A 7,379-nucleotide genomic window follows, 5' to 3' on the forward strand; every position below is an offset into this window, starting at 1 on the left:
CAGAACGACCCGTTCTCCAAACCAGAACGGCCCGTTCTCCCATCAGAACGGCCCGTTCTGCTTCTACAATTTTGGCCATACTCACTATTCCAGAACGGCCCGTTCTAGGCCACGAATTGGGCCTTTGGCCCACAAAAAATGGGCTGTTACACAATATATATTGTTGAATCTCACTCAAAATAATACTAAAATTGTGTATAAATATATATCAAATAAATTTATACTTACATATATTGTCTATATAGTGATATTTTCTTTCATATATATTATTATATGTAAATTTCTCATGGTTTTTATTATTAACTACTATATAAAAATATAATAATGAGTATCATAATTTATAAAATTTATTATTTTGCCCTGGATATCATTAATTTTGTACAATAGTCAACAAGCAGCCTCTCTAGCTGAAAAAAACGTATAGTCGATGATCATGACAATTGAGTGCACATTTAATAGATTATTAAAAGCAAAATATAAGAAATTAATAAGGCCTTGATAAGAATGGGTTGATAAAAACTTAATAACACTTACAACATAGTTGTGAACAAAATTCAAGATATATAAGATGCATGAGAAGAAAGTTAATATAACTTATATAGATGCAGATTTTTGATTTGCAGCAAGTTGAGTCACCAGGTTGACCAATGCATCAAGTTTACTCTTTAACTTTTTATCTGCATCAGTGGCCACATCATGAAATCCTCTAATGACAATTGCATTGTCGTTTCTGGTACTAAATTGTTGAGAGTTGGAGGCCATTTTTTCTATCAAGTGCCTGGCTTCAACTGGGATCATGTCACCAAGTGCTCCACCACTTGCAGCATCTATCATACTCCTCTCCATGTTATTCATCCCCTCATAGAAATATTGCAGCAACAACTGCTTAGAAATCTGGTGGTGAGGACAACTTGCACACAACTTCTTGAATCTCTCCCAGTACTCATACAAGCTCTCTCCACCAAGTTGCCTGATACCTGATATATCTTTTCTGATTGTAGTGGTCCTCGAGGCAGGGAAGAATTTCTCCAGAAACATTCTTTTCAGATCATCCCAGCTAGTGATGGACCTGGGAGCCAAATAATACAGCCAATCTTTAGCAACTCCCTCCAATGAATGTGGAAATGCCTTCAGGTAAATGTGATCCTCTTGAACATCAGGAGGCTTCATGGTAGAACAAACAATATGGAACTCCTTCAAATGTTTATGTGGATCCTCACCTGCATGACCATGAAACTTGGGCAACAAATAGATTAGTCCAGTTTTAAGCACAAAAGGAACATCTTCAGGATATTGAATGCACACACTCTCATAAGTAAAATCAGGTGCAACCATCTCCCTAAGAGTCCTCTCACGAGGTCCATTATAAGGTTGTTCACCCATGTTTCCTGGTTGACTTGAATCAATCTCAGATACAACACTTACACTATGACTAACATTATGACTATGACTATGACTATTGTGACACCCTTACTACCCCAACACATATATTGTAATAATAAAAACTTAACAAAAACAATTTTCAATTTCGGTAAAAAGGTTCACATGAGAATCTTCAAAATTATTCTTCAATAACCACAACGATAAAAATGAAACGTGAGAGTTTACAAATGATTTTCAAAAATAATGTTTACAATTCTAATTCCATATAACAATCTATGTCCTAAAGAAAATCCTCTGCCTCGATGTCACAATATCAGAGCATAACCACAACTCAACCGTTAGCATTCTAGATGTCACTCGTAGCCGGATCTTCCTCACCTAAAATATCCACAAATCGCACGGTGAGAAAAGAAAACATCTATATATATAGCACATAAGAAAACACAACATATTATCTCATTATAACTTAATATTCATAAATATTTCAACATATCGTATTTCAATCAATCATACATCGTCATCACGTCATAATTCTCAATCACACCAATCATCACAAATCTTGCACTTCACACTATGCCAAGGTCACGCTACCCATTTAACAATCTCAGGCCGTGCTCACCCCTGATATAACACTGTGCCAAGGTCACGTTATCCCTATCCCAGGGCCGTGATCACCCTTGACATGTTAACCAAGGTCACGATACCCACGTAACAATCCAGAGCCGTGCTCACCCCTGATATAACACTGTGCCAAGTTCACGTTACCCCTAACCTAGGGCCGTGCTCACCCCTGACATGTTAACCAAGGTCATGATACTCATGTAACAATCCAGAGTCGTGCTCACCCCTGATATAACACTGTGCCAAGGTCACGTTACCCCTAACCTAGGGCCGTGCTCACCCCTGACATGTTAACCAAGGTCACGATACTCATGTAACAATCTCGGGCAGTGCTCACCCCTGGTCATAGGTGTGAAGAACCACAATCACATCTCATTCACATCCACATCCACATTCACATCCACATCCACATCCACATCCACATCTCAATTCCACAATACATACACAATCCACACAAAATGGTGATTCACATACCCCTCAAGTAATTCATCATCTAGATCATCAAATAATATAACAATAACATTCATAAACTAATATAACAAACAACAGAATTATCAATTTAATATAATTTTAACGTAAATAGTAAAATTCCCAATTGTTCCAAAACCTAACTCACAAACACTTTTCTACAATTTCATTCTCCCTCTCAGATCATCATTCTTACAAATTATTAGCATATTTATAATCCTCAACACATACAGAATCTAATGGGATCCTCAATTTCTCAAACAGAAATCATCCAATTTTCACAACCTAACTTACAAGCACTTTTCTATAATTTCGTTCTCTCTCCCAGAGCATCATTTTTACAAGTTAAACATATATTCGTAATCCTAAATATATATAGAATCACATAAGATAATTAATTCTCCAAACAGAAATAATTATAAAATTATTCATAACCCTAAGGGCTCTTCCTCTACACAATTCTCTCATGTAACTCTACATATAAATAATCTCCTTTTCTCCCGTACCTAGATAAATAGGAACTCGGGCAGAACCTCCTCCTCTTTTTCCTTAAACAAGGATCGGAACTAAAACTGGAGCAGAACCTCATCCTCTGGGTTCCTCTTGGTCTTCAGAGAGAAGAAGAGGAATGAAAGAGAGAACAGAAGAGAAGAGAGAGTGAGAATTAGAGGTGTGTAGAAATGAGAGGATTTGAGGCCTATTTATAGGATTTTTCGCCCACCTACCACTAGGGCTCGTTCCAAAATCGGAACGGCCCGTTCTGGGCCCTTCAAACCTACGCAAATTTTTCAACTAGAATGGCCCGTTCCCAAACCAGAATGGCCCGTTCTCAAACCCAGCAGAACGGCCCGTTGTGCTTCTAGAACGGCCCGTTCTCCAAACCAGAACGGTCATCAGAACGGCCCGTTCTGCTTCTACAATTTTGGCCATACTCACTATTCCAGAACGGCCCATTTCAAAATTGAAACGCCCCGTTCTGGGCCACGAATTGGGCTTTTGGCCCACGAAAAATTGGCTGTTACAATACTCCCCTCCTTTAAGAAATTTCGTCCCCGAAATTTTTTTAATGGTAGACTTCTCTCTTCTTACTTTCTAATCCTTATGCAACCTCACTACCTTACTGATATACAACTCTATCAATTTTATCAAAGGATGTCTAAGGGTAAGACATATAAACTTGGCGAGTCTATCCACTGAAACACAAATAAAATCAATCTCTTAAGCGTCTTAGACAAACCTACCACTAAGGTCTATCCACTCACCATCTCACTTCCAAAATGGAGCGTCTAAGTGCTACAAAATTCTTAAAGATTTCTAGTATGCTAACCACAAGTATACAATTGCTTTACTCCTCTCTTCATCTTAGGTCACTACACTTCCGCTGCGCTACTCTGATACATCGTAGTAGCTCTTAAATGAAAGCTAAGAGTACTCTTACATTCTTTTTCTAAGATCATCTTTGTTTGTTTTTTTTTTTTTAATTCAAGGTTACTAAGCACCCAAATTTGCTCTTGCACTTCAAAACAATGTCGATTTCTATTCAAAAAAATGGTTATCTATACTTCTACCAATCTTCTCCATTTGATTCCTTAAGAAAGGATCTGACTCCTAGGCTTCTCTAATCTCATCCGTAATTCACTAGTCACTTTCAACATAATCAATTCAATGCTCCTAAGGATAATCTCATACACCAAGCATAAGTCTTTAAATTCTTCAATCAAATCTAATCCTTAAATCATCAAGAATGATATATCAGAGGTTATCATAATCAAGACATCTGCCACAATATTAGTTTTACTTCTATGATCATTTCTAAAGATCAAGTATCTAAGCGTAAGTACACTCGGTATTCATATCAGATCTCTAATTTCACCACTCCATCTACACCCAAGTCATACTCTTATTCATCTCCTTATCCCATAGCCTCATATCTTGTCACCAAAATTATGCTTCTCTAATTTTCTTCAACAATCCATTCGTTACTCAAGTCATACTTAGTCTCACACTACTAAGGGTAACCTTATAAGCCAAACTTAAGTCTCTAATTTGAGCCAAAAAGATTCATCTCTCTAATCATAAGAGAAGATAAATATAAAGGTTTCTTATACAAAACATCGATCACCACAATGGCTTTAGCCAAATAATAAATAAGATCAAAATCTTATTCCTTAAGAAATTCCAACTATCTCTTTTGTCACGTAATTAACTCCTTCAGTCAATAGATAATTAAGGCTCTAACGATCAATAAATATCTCAAGCTTAGAATCATATACGTAGTGTCTCCAAATCTTAGTATAAATATTAAAGCTGCTAACTCAAGGTCATGGATAAGAAAATTCCTCTCATGAATCATAACCTACTACCTTTCCTTCTTGCCACAACACTCCTACCAAACTTATCTTTAGAAGCATAACTATATATCACAAAAGTCTTATTAAAATCTAGTAGTATTAACACTAGTCAATCTTTCCTATAGAGTTTGAAAACTACCTTCGCATTTGTTATCCCATACAAAGGCAACTCTTTTCCTAGTCAACCCAGTCAAAGGTGATAGTAAGCGACCCAGAGGAGTAAGCGACGAAATACTTTGGGTAGTTAAAAAATAAACATAGGTCTAGGAATTCCTGATATAGATTAACCTTTCGAACTACTGCTGATTACAAGGGTAGGCAAGAGACAACCTGGTGGACTGAAACATCTTAATAACCAGAGGAAAGAATGCAAAAGTGATTCCCGTAGTGAGGGCAGTTTAAACCATGAACAACTATCTTAAAAATTTACTCAATAATTTTCCTATAAACTTCCAATAAACTCCTAATTATACTAATTGACTCAGATATCTTTCACTTTAAACACAATTTCGGTAGATCTACATTATACCTCCGCAAGAAATTTCATGGCCTAAAATACTCACCTCATACAATCCAAATTCATACTTAGATAATCTAGTCTAAATCTATATTGGATATATCTTCATACTTAACTCTAATATGATGATATTACATCCTAAGGTCAATCTCATTAACACACAAACATCCACTAATTGATCCATAAGGTCACATACTTGCATATCAAATCATGTTAGAATACCTTCTTCACATATACCATCCCTAAGCATGTATGAATTGATCATCGTTTACACCATGAACCAATCATATCATTTTAATCAACCTTTCAATGACCAAACCTCAAAACATCACCAAATCCATTTTTAACCTTGTTATGCCTAAAATCTCAAAAACATTCATAACAACATATATTTACCTGACACATAGAGTTATATTCATGCAAATGATTTCAAACCTATCTCAAAAGAAAGCTAAGAAAATAAGCTACAAATTTTATGAAAACATAAGATTCCCAAAAGATCATTTTCTTAGGTAAAAGTTCAAAAAAAATCACCACAAATGTATTCCGCTCTTACAACTAAACTTCTGATCACCAAAGTAATTATAACTGAAGTTCTAGACCACCGTTTTATGTTATTCAAGTTTCATTGGAAAGATAATATCCAGAGCCACAACTTTCATGAAGACCACAAAATCTAATTCTGTCAATACGATACTCATACTGGCACAACAAACTGTAGTGAAAATATCTTCTACACCAAACAACAATAGTGTATGCCACAAACTACCTCGACTCTTTCCAAACTCACACCTCAATTTCTCATTCAAGTCTCTCACTACTATCCTCAATGAAAACAACTCACATGCTACTTAAACCATAAATAGTTAACATGCCAGTACTAACACTCAAGGGAATTACCGTCATTTCAATCTCTCACCAAGGAGACAATCACCTTAGATTCAACCGCTACAACTATAGATGTCAGAAACTCCACCAATCGCAAACTCTTAGTACACTCGAAAAATCAATGTATCACTCACATCTAGAGTTCTAGTTGGCTAGCACAAGGCTTCGTTCACTATTACTGGCACATATGTTCGCAACACGAGCGATACTATTTAACCACTACTTCTTACATAAGTAAGAAGTATCAAAACCAATGAGTAATCATCAACTAAGCTATATCATGTCTTCCAGATAAATCCTAAGAACACAATGCACACAAATAAATAAACAAAATCAATCATCACATTAGAACATCAATCAAATCATCACATTACTCGTCTACCAAACAAGCATAGTAGACTCATAACTCACGGCCGATTGGATCGACCTGCTCTGATACCACTAAATGTGACACCCTTACTACCCCAACACATATATTGTAATAATAAAAACTTAACAAAAACAATTTTCAATTTCGGTAAAAGGGTTCACATGAGAATCTTCAAAATTATTCTTCAATAACCACAACGATAAAAATGAAACGTGAGAGTTTACAAATGATTTTCAAAAATAATATTTACAATTCTAATTCCATATAACAATCTATGTCCTAAAGAAAATCCTTTGCCCCGATGTCACAATATTAGAGCATAACCACAACTCAACCGTTAGCATTCTAGATGTCACTCGTAGCCGGATCTTCCTCACCTAAAATATCCACAAATCGCACGGTGAGAAAAGAAAACATCTATATATATAGCACATAAGAAAACACAACATATTATCTCATTATAACTTAATATTCATAAATATTTCAACATATCGTATTTCAATCAATCATACATCGTCATCACATCATAATTCTCAATCACACCAATCATCACAAATCTTGCACTTCACACTATGCCAAGGTCACGCTACCCATTTAACAATCTCAGGCCGTGCTCACCCCTGATATAACACTGTGCCAAGGTCAAGTTATCCCTATCCCAGGGCCGTGCTCACCCTTGACACGTTAACCAAGGTCACGATACCCACGTAACAATCCAAAGCCGTGCTCACCCCTGATATAACACTGTGCCAAGGTCACGTTACCCCTAACCTAGGGTCGT

General features: G+C 36.2%; 1 non-coding gene across 1 annotated transcript; it reads left to right on the forward strand.

Annotated features, from left to right (window-relative positions):
• Positions 1–891: 891 nt before the first annotated feature.
• On the forward strand, positions 892–997 carry LOC114915661 (small nucleolar RNA R71). Its single transcript, XR_003803754.1, has one exon. It is a non-coding gene; the product is annotated as a small nucleolar RNA R71 (small nucleolar RNA).
• The last annotated feature ends 6,382 nt before the right edge of the window (positions 998–7,379 follow it).

The sequence above is a fragment of the Cajanus cajan genome, chromosome 2, assembly GCF_000230855.2.
Source record: "Cajanus cajan strain Asha chromosome 2, NIPB_CcT2T_4, whole genome shotgun sequence".
Lineage (NCBI taxonomy): Eukaryota > Viridiplantae > Streptophyta > Magnoliopsida > Fabales > Fabaceae > Cajanus > Cajanus cajan.